Source organism: Crotalus tigris, unplaced genomic scaffold, assembly GCF_016545835.1.
Source record: "Crotalus tigris isolate CLP2741 ecotype Arizona unplaced genomic scaffold, ASM1654583v1 scf7180000019840.826796, whole genome shotgun sequence".
Lineage (NCBI taxonomy): Eukaryota > Metazoa > Chordata > Lepidosauria > Squamata > Viperidae > Crotalus > Crotalus tigris.
Window position 1 is genome coordinate 187,554 of NW_024097735.1, and position 13,375 is coordinate 200,928.

General features: G+C 43.3%; 1 pseudogene; it reads right to left on the reverse strand.

Annotated features, from left to right (window-relative positions):
- Positions 1-5,468: 5,468 nt before the first annotated feature.
- On the reverse strand, positions 5,469-13,301 carry LOC120317808 (annotated as a pseudogene).
- Between the last annotated feature and the right edge of the window lie 74 nt (positions 13,302-13,375).

Below are 13,375 nucleotides of genomic sequence, written 5' to 3' on the forward strand. Positions count from 1 at the left end.
TCCTTGGGGACCACCCCTCCCCAGGCCTGGAATACCTCACCAAAATGGTTTGGGGTAGGGGAATCCCACAACCTCATCTCTCTGGCCCAGTAAAATACACATTTCTTAGAAAACAAGAGATACCTACTTAGAATTTTTTACCTGGCCTATTTCAAAATGTACACGATTCTGGAAATATCAAGTAACTTGACCAACACTCTTACCATGAAAACTTGTCAGCTTTGACTTACTTCAGTGGATATATTGGTCTATTTCTAAAGCAATTTTTGTACAATTGGTATTATTTCGCTTCATGGTTTTTATTTTTTATCTCCTTTTCCGAAGTTTTTTCAAAAATATTCAGATAGATAGATACAGACAGACAGATAACCTTTATTGTACTTTTTTTACTGTGGGCACAATGGCACACATTAAAAATGAAATTCAGTTGCTTACTTTCAAAGCGTACACATACATAACACACATTTAAATATACTATATATAACATAGTATACTTACATGTAAGTAACATATAAATATTATTCACTAAGAAAGATTAAACTGTTCCAACATATATATTACATTTTCTAACTGGGTCATTCTGTGAGGAAACCAGGTTCAAATGCATACAGACTCAGCATTTGGCTTTCATGAATAGAAGGGGTTTAAACTTTTCACAAAAACCCTTAACTTACCTGACAAGGTGGTCCTAGTTGGGTCCTCCTAAAAGAAAGATCTTCAGAATCATTGAATGGATCTCCTCTTCCCTGGAACTCTGCTGAAATCTCCCCCATGAGTGGCTCCTGCAACTGAACTATTGCCTGATTTATGATCCACTTTCAAATGACTGTAACCATGTTAATTGGCTGCTTTACCTTTTTCTCTCCAATTGTACTTTTCAAACTCAAGTCAATATAAGAGAACTTGAGAACTCCTGCTCTGTGGATGGCTATTATTTCTTGATAATCGCCTGCCATTTTTGTGAAATACTTCACAATCTGTATCTAGTGTTATGGCCCTGTACCAGGTTCACATAATCTAGATGCTTGACTGTATTTGGGTAGATTTAAGTGACAGGAAATCATAACATATAAATACTGATTTTATAGCATATGTTGATAATATCCGGAAGGATACACAAGTGTATAAAGTAAGATAAAGCTCAGTTAAACAGCTTATCGCAAAGGTCCAGGGAAACAATGCTGTATAATTGTGTTAGTCCTTTTATCTTCCTCTTATATTTCTGTTTCAAATGGTAAGGACAATATGTTTTAAATCTGAAAAGTAGTTTGCTCAGGGGTCCCTCCTGGTAGCCACAGGTAGGGAGCCACATGCTCAAGTTAAAGGAACATGAATAAAGTATGCTTTGTTTTTTTCTTCAGGGACTATTTTTCTCACAGATCTATTCTATCTACAATGGAAAGCCTGCTTAGAAACGTCTCCAGTGAAAGGTCTGTGGTGGAGAATCACAAGGTTCCTAACATTAGCTCTATTTTATTAAGAAAATCTTGCAATTCTGAAAGCATTTTCCGATCCTCTTCTTGTACTCGGTGGAAAACTATGAATTTTATGGAATTTCCCCTCCCCTCCCCCTCCATCAACATGTGGGAATTGAGATACCTTTTGCATTACGGCTGTCCAGTCCATGACAAATTATGTGGGAAGTTAGAATGTGGGAATAACGTCCCACAAAGTTATTCCCACAGCCTATTACACCATCCCAAGAGGATGAAATTCTCTCACCTGCCGCCCCTTCCCGAGTTCCTGGGTGGAGGTCGGGCCGAGTAGGAAGCCCTCGGCCAGGGCCACCGCCTGGGCGCAGCTCTCTGCCCCACACTCCTGCAGCCAGCCCGCCAGCTCTGGGGGCAGCAGGGCCAGCAGCTGCTCCAGCACCACCCGGTCCACCACCTCGGCTTTGCCGCTCCGCTCAGGTCGCAGCCACTCACGGCACAGGCGGTGCAGATGGCTGCAGAGCGCCCGGGGTCCCTCGGAGTCTCTGGGGCGGCAGCTGCGGAAGCGCCGGCGCTCGGAACTGCGGGGCCCCTCGGGGAGGCCTCTCGGGCCGCCGTGATCGCTTTCTCCGAATTCTTCCCCACAGCCTTCACTCCCTGCCTGAAGGGCCGCGGGGGGCGATGCTGCTCCAGCTCCCGGAGAACCCGGGACCGCCATTCGGTCTCCCGCTTCAGTGAAGTCCGAGCGGGAAAAGCTCCCTCAGAAGCTGCCCTCGCCCCTATCCCGATTTCAGGGAGGCGAGAAGGGGCGGAGCTCAGCTTCCTCAGTGGAGACGAGCAGCTTCAAGTTATTCCCGCCAAAACTTTTCCCGCCCCGCTGCCCGGGCAGAAACAGGGCCAAAGACGTCTGCCTCTTACAGAGGCAAAATCCTATTGGACTTCCCTCCATTTACAACTAGACCGTCTCCTACAGCAATTATCGTCTTTCCTGTCCTCTGCTTCAAAAGGGCCGGCACAGGTCCTCTTCGCATGCCCCGTTCCGGTTGGACGCTGAAAGGAGGCCCTAGTTCTGCTGATGACAGAACGTTTGGTCCAGAGTGGCAGGAAATGCGACTGCGTAGAAGGGCTATAAGGGGCTGAGAATGATGGGTGCGGTGGTGATTCAGCTGGGCAGAAATGAGCAAAGTGGATTTGATTGCTGCTTCTGGGCAGCTGAGATTTCTTTCTCCCGGAATCCCCTTGGAAGGGTGGGCCGGGTGATACATGGATGGTTCTGGAAATCCGATAAAAAGAACCCAGAGCAGCCATACAGGGACTACGTTTTTTTTTATTAAATATGCAATCAATTCATGCTTTGGGGATTCCTTCAGGCCCCTTTATTTGTCCTGTTGTTTGTATTACTATGATGGAACTCAATGAAGGACCCACAAAGGTGATTTTTCAAGACAACTGGACTTTTGACTTTCCTCTTCAGCCCTCAGCTTCTTGGATGAGAAGCGAAACGCCTTCAAGCAAAAACAAAATCCAGTTGTCTTGAAAAAACACCTTTGCGATGTGGGAAGTCAGCACCCCAGAGAAGGAAATATTAAAAAGGCAGAAAAATATATTTTCTCAAAGGATCTTGAAGAGGCAGGAAAGCATGCCCAGTTTTCTAAATAGCCCCAGGCCTCCCTCCTCAAGCAGAAACCAGCTCTATAGAGATGCAAATGTAAATCCAGGGAGCCAGGAGATTAAGACAAAGACCTAAATCTATATTGGAAGATTTACCCTGACAAAACTACCATATTCTCATCCCCATTAGAAAAACATGCAGACACTTTTTTCTCTGTAAAAGCCCTTTTTCTGAAATCCTGGGCATTACCACCAAGAACAATGGGAAAACTCAGATATCAAAGCTATCAAGAACTATCTGCCCTGCCTCTGATGGGATTAACTCCCAAAATAGAATCAGGACAAAGGGAACATCCCTAAGGAGAACTACCTCCCCTGCCCCTGACAGGATTAAGCCCCCAAAAATAGAAACCGGAGAAAGGAGATACCACTTAGGACAAAGAAAAGAACATCAAGCAACCATTAAAACACAAAAGAGCAAGCCAGGCAAGCCATAGCCACAGGGTAGAAAAAACATATAAAAAGCCACACATGGGACCAGGGGTTCACCTTGCAAGGCAGGAACGGTTAAGTCACTTGTCTGTCGCTTTATTACCTTCCTGTAATAAAGACCTGCTTTTCAGTAGCTGCTGTCCTCAAATTTCTTCATCATCGGCTTTCCCCAGCTGGAAATGAACCGGGAAATTCTTCTGACATCTACATACCCCATCCAAATTCTAACAGTCATCAACCACAGGGAAGCAGGATATGACCTTTCGACATAATAAGATTGACCCATCACATCAGAATACCAGAAAGGCACACTTAGATTCAGGTCAAAGTTGATGCCACAGGAACAACTCCAAACAAAAGGCTCCAGAGGATATTAAAACCTACTCCCTACATGTGTTCAGCCCTTTCTTTCCACTTCTCTTGCTGCCAAAACCATCTTCCTGTCTGGCTCTCCTCTCCAATAAACTACAACCTTCTTCCCAAAGCAGTTGCCTTATTTATTTCCAGCTTGGATGAACCACAATGAAGACTTTTCTTCCAAGAGCGACAACCAAAAATTAAGCCTTTCGTAACCAGGCCACAAAAGTGGCAGTCAAGAGTGCATGCATACCCACACATCCCCACTTATGCAAGGAGCAGGCAAATGCACAGATGCTTCCACAAAGTGGGAAAGGTTGGGGAAATTCTGCCCTGGATGAGAGAATCTCCATAGATTCAGTAAAGGAATCTCCCATTTTCTAAAGAGTACAATCTGCCCTACATCTTTTCTGTTTTATATCTATTTCTGTTCTGTTGAAGTCTTGACTTTTTGTTCACCTTTCCTGCCTAATGAATTTTGAAGAGTTGATCTGGTTTCAAGGGCCTGCACTACCTTAAAAAACTGAGAAATTGACCTCCTGAAGTGGGTTTGTCCTCCTAGCACAGTGGTTCTCAACCTGTGGGTTGGGACCCCATTTGGGGGTCGAACGACCATTTCACAGGGGTCGCCAAACAAGGCTGTCCGCCATTTTTCCCCCTTTTCTTTGGCCACGCCCCTGGCACCCGGTGATGTATAAGTGGTTGGGGGTCACCACAACATGGGGAACTGTATTATGGGGTCACGGCATTAGAAAGGTTGAGAACCACTGTCCTAGCAGGACTCAAATATGGGGCTCGGTATCGCTGACCATAACAGGATGAGATAGTGAAAAAAGAATACACAATAGTGGACTGTAGAATTACAGGACAAAAAAATTTATTAGCAAGGTTCCAAGACTGTAAGAGTATAGAGTCTCTTTTCCAAAATGTATTCAGAAGCTCAAGTTGTTGTTGTTGTTAATTGCGAAGTCGTGTCCGACCCATCGCGACCCCATGGACAATGTTCCTCCAGGTCTTCCTGTCCTCTACCATCTTCTGGAGTCCATTTAAGTTCACACCTACTGCTTCAGTGACTCCATCCAGCCATCTCATTCTCTGTCGTCCCCTTCTTCTATTGCCCTCCATCTTTCCCAGCATTAGGCCCTTCTCCAGTGAGTCCTTCCTTCTCTTTAGGTGGCCAAAGTATTTGAGTTTCAACTTCAGGATCTGGCCTTCTAAAGAGCAGTCAGGGTTGATCTCTTCTAGGACTGACCGGTTTGAATGCCTTGCAGTCCAAGGGACTCGCAGGAGTCTTCTGAAGCTCAAGTAGTGAGGAACAATTGCCTTGGCAACTGCTCAAAAAGAGGTTGTCTTTTTGGGGCTGCTCTCACTTCTCTTTCTGGTCAGAAGATAACAAAGGGAAAGAAGACTTATTCAGATAAATCTTAAGAGGAAAGAAAAGAACAAGACCACTGTTTTGTGGGAATTAACATAACTGCAGATCAAAATGCTTTCTAAATTTGATAAATGCATATGTATTCTGTTTTATATAGAGTTTTTTAGATAAATTATGAGAAAAATCAAGGAAGCCATCAATCCTCTGGTTGGAAATGATAGTGAAATGGTGATGGGCAAAAAGCAGGAAACTGAAGAGCTTAATTTCTTTTTTGCATCCCAGTTTCCACAGCATTTGGGGGACGGAAGAAATGCAAGTCAAAATAGGCAACAGAAATCCTGGCTGCACTAAATGAATTTAAATATTTGGGAGATTATTCTGAAGCTACTTCCATGGATTTATATAGTTTCTTCTGTGGACATCATTTTATGGGAATTATGGTGTCCTTCCCAAGTTTAGCTTTTCCATACTCTTTGCATTTTCATGATTTCTCCTGTGTGGATCCTTTAATGGTAAGTCAAAAGAGTTTCTATTGGAGGCCTTTCCCCTTTGTCTGTTTTAGTTTTTTTCCCTACGTGGATCCTTTTATGAGTAAAATTTTCTCTCTCAATAAAAATTATATCCACACTCCAAGTGTGGATTCTTTCATGAGTAAATGTCTTGTGATTGTTAAAGCTTTTTGCACGCTGCATGCATTTATATGATATCTATTCTCTGTGGATCCTTTTATGAGCATTAAGTTGTGCTGTTTGAGCAAAGCTATTTCCACATTCTACGCATTTATAGGGTGTCTCCCCTGTATGGATTCTTTCATGATTAATAAGATAAATTTTCCGAGTAAACTGCTTTCCACACTCCTTGAACTTGTATGGTCTCTCCCCAGTGTGGATCCTTTTATGACAAATAAGATCACTGTTCCAATGAAAGCTTTTTCCACACTCCATGTATTTATATGGTCTTTCCCGCATGTGCATCTTTTGGTGGAAAGCAAGGCGCCATTTGTCTATAAAGCTCTTTCCACATTCCATGCATTTATATGGTCTCTCCCCAGCGTGGATCCTTTCATGATTAATAAGTTCTATGCTCGAATAAAAACTTTTTCCACACTCCAAGCATTTATATGATCTCTGCCCTATGTGCATTCTCTCATGAAAAGTAAATTGCCCTTTCTGAGCAAAGCTTTTTCCACATTCTGTGCATTTATACGGTTTTCCCCCTATATGAATTCTTTCATGTTTAATAAGATAATTTTTCTGAATAAATTGTTTTCCACACTCCATGCACTTGTATGGTCTTTCCCCAGTGTGGATCCTTTCATGACAAATAAGATCACTGTTCCAATGAAAGCTTTTTCCACACTCCAAGCATTTATATGATCTCTGCCCTGTGTGAATTCTCTCATGAAAATTAAGTTTTCCTTTCTGAGCAAAGCTCTTTCCACATTCTGTACATTGAAATGGTTTCTCCCCTGTATGGATTGTCTCATGGAAATTAAGTTGTCCTTTCTGAGCAAAGCTTTATCCACATTCTGTACACTGAAATGGTTTCTCTCCTGTATGGATTCTTTCATGAATAATAAAACCACTTTTCTGAGTAAATGTTTTTCCACATTGTATGCATTTATATGGTCTCTCCCCAGTGTGGATCCTCTTATGATAAATAAGTTGTGAGTTCCAAAGAAAGCTTTTTCCACACACCGTGCATTTATATGGTCTTTCCCTCTTGTGCATCCTTTGGTGGAAAGTAAGGCGCCATTTGTGAATAAAGCTCTTTCCACACTCCAGGCATTTATATGGATTGTCCCCTGTGTCGCTCCTTTGATGGCAAGTAGTATCACTACTCTCAGTGAAATTCTTTTTAAATTCCTTACAATTATATATATTTTTTCAATTGTGTGGATCCTCTGATGGTGAGTCAGACTACGCCTTGTACGAAGTCCCTTCCACACTCTGTGCATTTAAATGGTCTCTCCCGTGTGGATTCTTTCATGATCATTAAGATATCCTTTTTGATCAAAGCACTTTCCACATTCCATGCATTTATATGGTCTCTCCCCAGTGTGTGTCCTCTTATGAATAAGTTCTGTGTTCCAAAGAAAGCTTTTTCCACACTCCGTGCATTTATACGGTCTTTTACCTGTGTGGATCCTTTTATGAGAATTAAGTTTTCCTTTCTGAATAAAGCTCTTTCCGCACTCCAAGCATTTATATGGTTTGTCTCCTATGTGGATTATTTGATGGGAAGTAGTATCACTACTCTCAGTGAATTTCTTTCCACGCTTCTTGCAATTATATGGTTTTTCTCTTGTGTGGCTCTGCTGATGGCGACTCAGATTATACTTTGTATTGAAGGCTTTTCCACATTCTGTGCATTTATAAGATCTCTCCCCTGTGTGGATCCTTTCATGATGAGTAAGTTGGGCTTTCCAAGTAAATGTCTTTCCACACTCTATGCATTTAAATGGACTCTCACATGAGTGGATTCTCTGATGGTAATTAAGTTTACTCTTGCTACTGAAGCTCTTTCCACATTTCATGCATACTTTCATTTTTTTGCTTAGACTGAAATCCCTCTCATAGTTTGCAAACCTTTGTGGTTTCCTATCCATTATTTTAGGTAAAGTAAAAGAGAAAGAATGGCTCTTTGTAGACATTGTTCTTTGTAGTGTCAATGACATAGTCTGCTTTTCATTCTCATTCTCCAATCCATTACCATCACCATCACCTGGTTGGGGAAAAAAACCAAAAGAAATTCTCATTAGAATTTAAAATGATGTAGGGGGGAAGGGGTTGTCTCACTCTGTCAAAAAATATGCCCATCTAAGTATCAGGTTGGGTGCCAGCCATTTATCAAACTAGGAGATGTTGGGTTGAAATTGTTATCTAGGGATATTCCAATGGTATCCATGAGATTTTTCAGCCCTGAACCAGATTAAGGCTTTGCTGCTGATAAATCAATCTACTCAGGTATTTCCATGGAGCTTTTAAGGCCTTTCACAACACTACCGTGAGCATTTTGCCAAGGCCTTGGTTGTTTTCTAGAAGACAGGCTATAATGACAACTTTGGACAAAATTGCTGATAAAGTGGCTTGGCTGGTTTGTGATCCAGGAGATCCTGGTGGTTAAAGAGAACCAAAGGCTAGTGTATGGGACTCTTTGCTCCTGTGGTTGTCCACTGGATATTAACTACATACTATACATTGGTGTACTTGTCTTGCCCTCTCACCTTGGTCAGATCAATCTGGTGTAAATGAGCTTCTTGAGAGATGAACCCCTCAGGGAGGCAGGACCTATTGGATTGTTATGCCCCCGGCCACTACTGGACCCAGAGGGGTTCCAGAAGGAACTCGGGTTTATAACTGCAGATCTGCTGCGCAGTCCAGCCAAGGTCTTAGTCACGGTTTAGAATAGGAAGGTGACTGAGGCTCTGGATAGGATTGCGCCCATGCAACCTCTACTCAACCATAGACCTCTCTGTGGTATACAGAGAAATGAAGAGGGATTAAATAGATGAAGAGATGTCTAGATTGCTACTGGCAAAAGACAAGGGATGACTTATCGAACATGGTTAAGAGCTGCTATTAAAGCCTACCTCATGGTAATTCGTGTGGTGCAGTGTAAATACTTTGCACTAATTTGTCTGCAGATAATCAACCAGTGACCCCCTTTAAGGTGAGCCATCTCTTCCTGGGGAAGTGTATGGGAGTCTTTGCGCCTGTGGCTGTCTACTGAATATTAGCTACATAGTATACATTCTTATCCTGGTTTTCCTGAGATTAGGAAATGTTTTACAGGTGGTGGTCAGGTAGAGTTCTGACCACCTTAAGCATTTGAGTGCAGGTATCTTCCCTATTCACCTGCCACTGAAAACAGCTTTTCCAATGGAAACCAGAACAAAGAGGGTCCTTACCCAGAGTGGCCATATTCTTAGAAACCTCCAGCATGACTTCTCTGCACAAGGCCTTCTGACCAGAATCCAGCAGTGCCCACTCCTCCTCTGTGAAGTCCACAGCCATCTCAAAGGGATCAGTGTCCTAGAATGAAAAAGAAAATCTTCCCTATAATTCAGTCCTCTCTTATGTTTTCTTTCTTACTTCCAAAACAGAAAAGAGAGCTTTTCAAGAGAGAAAATGAACATTTTCTTATAAGACAGACATATGCTGCATAGGTGCACATAGTCCTTAAGGGTGGGAAGCCCCTGTCTACGTGCTCCATGCTGATGTTTTAAAGGCACAAAACACGGCTTAGATGTATCCAAGTTATAGAATGGCACTCCTTGGTGACCTGCCACCCCAGCCTGGAATTAAGTCACCAAAATGATTTGGGGTAGGGGAATCCCCTGGCCTCATCTCTCTGGTCCAGTAAAATGCAACTTTCTTAGAAAACAGGAGATACCTAAGAATTTTTTACCTGGCCTATTTCAAAATAATTGCTTCAGACAGGAAGGTGGTGCAGAGAAGTGGTGAGGATGGCTGAAAAGATCATTGGCAGTTCCCTTCCTTCCATCCAGGACATAGCACATAAGATTTGCTTGAGCAGGGTCAGCAAGATTGTCTGGGACACTACACATCCTCTTCACGTGTTTTCCTTGTTACCTTCTAGGAGGAAGCTTCGTGGTATCCGAAGCAGAACATCCAGATTCAGTCACAGCTTTGTTCCATATAGTATTAATCTTGTGAATTCTAAAGTTTCTTCCTTCCATTATTTATTCAAAATGGACAGGGATTAATATTTGTTACTTATACAGTATGTAAGGGTGTAGTTCTATACATATGTTGTATATTTTATGTTTTAAATGTGTGTTATGTATGTGTACATTTTGAGAGCAAGCAACTAAATTTCATTTTTAATGTGTTCACTTCTGCCCACAGGAAAAAATGACAATAAAGGTTATTTTATCTTATCTTACATGATCCTGGAAATCCAAGTCACTTGACCAACAGTCTTACCATTAAAACTTCCATCTTTGACTTAGGGATCTTCGTATGAGAAATTTGTTCCTTCTATAATTCATTTTTAAGTGGATATATTGGGCTACTTCTGAAAGTTTTTGTACAAGTGGTATTGGTTTGCTCTATGTCTTTACTTTTTTAACTGCTTTCCCAAAGTATTTAGAAAAATATTAAGAAAGATTAAACTGTTCTAACATATAAATTATATTTCTTAATACAAGACTGTTTAGATTTGTCCTTCGTTTGCATTCCCTGGACAATCTTGAAGGTTGAATCAGTAAGGCTCATTGGGTCATTCTGTGGGGACACCAGGTTCAAATTGACAGACTCAGCATTTCTTTGTTTAAAGTTTTCATGAGAAATCTAAACTTACCTGGCAAGGTAGCCCCAGTTGGATCCTCCTGAAAGGAAGCTCTTCAGAATTAATGAATGGACCTCCTCTTCCCCGGCGCTCTGCTGAGATCTCCCCCATGACTGGCTACTGCAACTGAAAGAGCAGCCTGATTTATGGTCCACTTTCAAATGATGTGTTAGTTCACTTGCTTTAGCTTTTTCTCTCCAATTGTACTTTTGAAACTCAAGTCAATATAAGAGAATTTGAGAACGCTTGCTCTGTGGGTGGCTGTTATTTCTTGATAGTAGCCTGCCACCTTGGTGAAATACTTCATTGCTTCTTTTTTTATTTCCTATTTTACTTCTGATCAGGAGATGCTTCTTTAACTGCTTCCCTTTACTTGACCATTGCCTTTCCTTTTTATGAATGTATTTATGCCTGTACTATCTTGTCCTTTTCCTTTAGATTTGGGGACCTTTATTTCGTGAAATGGATAGGATCAATCTCCCCTTCCTTTTGGGATGGCTTTTCTGTGCTTCTTGCAGTGAATAGACCACCAACCTGGCAATTCTGAGGGAGACCTTGAAGTGAACATTGAGATCCTTTCAAAAGTAAAATGCATCCCCTGAAAACATAGTGACTCTCATTAAAAGGCAATTTGGATATTTCATTCTTTCTCATGTCAGGTTTAACTTTTAGTGGTAAATGTTTTAAGATAATTTTGAATATATAGAAAAGCTGGACTAGGGTGAACCTGTGTTGCAATTAATGCAAATTTTGGGCAGATTTGCCCAATAAACCACTTTTGCAAAAGAATATCTAACTTTAATGAATGATATATTCTCAATGTAAAGGTATATGGACACTCGGAGTGCAATAATATCCTAAGGTAGAGTAGAATAGAAAATAGAATAGAAAATTGTAATTCTCCCACACAACACACACCCCATATGGAAATTGAGATATCTTTTGCATTATGGTTATTCAGCCCATGACAAATTATGTGGGAAAACAGAACGTGGGAATAAGGTCTCACAAAGTTATTCCCACATACTGCAACACCATCCCAACACGTGTTCTCGGATGTCTTTTCTCTGTAACTATTTGGTAAAAAGGCGCAGAAGAGGCTGAAATTCCCTCTCACCTGGCGCCTCTTTCCGGGCTCTCGGGGGACAGCTGCGGGGCCGAGCAGGCAGCCCTCGGCCAGGGCCACCGCCTGGGCGCAGCTCTCCGCCCTGCACTCCCGCAGCCAGCCCGCCAGCTCCGGGGGTAAGAGGGCTAACAGCTGCTCCAGCACCACCCAGTCCACCACCTCGGCTTTGCCGCTTCGCTCGGGCCGCAACCATTCACGGCACAGCCGATACAGGTGGCTGCAGAGCGCCCGGGGCCTTTCGGCCTCCCGGGAATTGGCAGCTGCGGAAGCGCCGGCGCTCACCCTCGGAGCTGCAAGGCCCCTCGGGGAGGCCTCTCTGGCCGCCTCCACTCCCCGCCTGAAGGGTCGCGGGGGCCGCTGCTGCTCCTGCCCACGGAGACTCCGGGGCCGCCATTCGGCCTCCCGCTTCGGCGAAGCCCGAACGGGAGAAGCTTCCTTCGCGGCCACCCTCGCTCCGCTCCTTTCCCGGTTGCAGGCTGCTTGAGAAGGGGCGTGGCTCCGCCGCCTCAGAGGTTCTGAGGCGGAGCAGCTGCAAATTGCTCCCGCCAAAACTTCCCGCGCCCAGCCGGTCTCCTAGACGCTTAACCAGCAGAGTGCTGCTTCCTAGAGAGGCAAAACCCTCTAAGCCCCCTTGGTTTACTGCTCTTGGCTAGAGCGTCTCCGAAGGCAACTACCGCCTCTCCAGTACTCTGCTCGGTTACCGAGGGCTGGCAACGGTCTTCTCCTCATGTCCTGTTCTTTGCGGATGCTTAAAAGTCGCTGAAAGTTTGGTGCTGTCGGAGTGTTTGGTAGGAGAGCGGGAGTTGATGCTGAAGTACGGAGAAGGGCTAAGGGGCCAAGGATGATGGGCACGGTGGAGGTAGAGCAGGGCTGGAATGATCAAAGCGCCTTTGAATGGAACCTGGTTTGGTTGCTGCTTCTGGGCACCTGGGATTTCTCTGTACTTTGGGCAGCGTATGTATTATATGATTACAATGATATGTTCTAACGTAGATGTTATGTATTGTTAAATAAATATGAAAGTAATAAATGTTTTGAGGATTCCTTCGGGCCAGTTTATTTACCCTCTCTCGTGTGGTGACACTCAATGAAGGAATCCTCTTTTTTCTACAGAATGCAATCGGCCCTCTATATTTTTAGTTTCTATTTCTGTGCTATTGGAAGTCTTGACCTTTTGTTCACCTTTTCTGCTTGATCTTTCTTGGCTGGTGGGTTCTTTAAGAGTTGATCTGTTATCAAGGCACTGTACGACTTTAAAAAAAAAATTCCCCCTAAAGTAGGGAGGGGGGAAATGGAAGGAAAGAAACAGCAACAAGACAGATGTATTCCATCAGAGCAGCAATGAGCGCATCACTAGGAGTCCTGAAGGGCCAGGTGTATCCTGGACAGATTCTGCCTGGTGCTTGCTAAGAACTGGCATTGCTTTGATGACATAGCGGATCAATCAAGGAGTCCTCTCCAGAAGTTGTGGGTGCTCCAACGCAGAAAGGTTTCTAAGAAGAGATAGGGCAACCATTTGTCTGAAAAGGTTTTCTGGGTTGGACAAGAAGACAATGCAAGATCCCTTCCAACTCTGTTGTTTTGTTATTCTAAAAGCCTGGTTCAAATAGCAATATTTGCTCAGCGGTAACACGGAAGTAGTTTGCCAGTATTGCATTCTGATATATATAT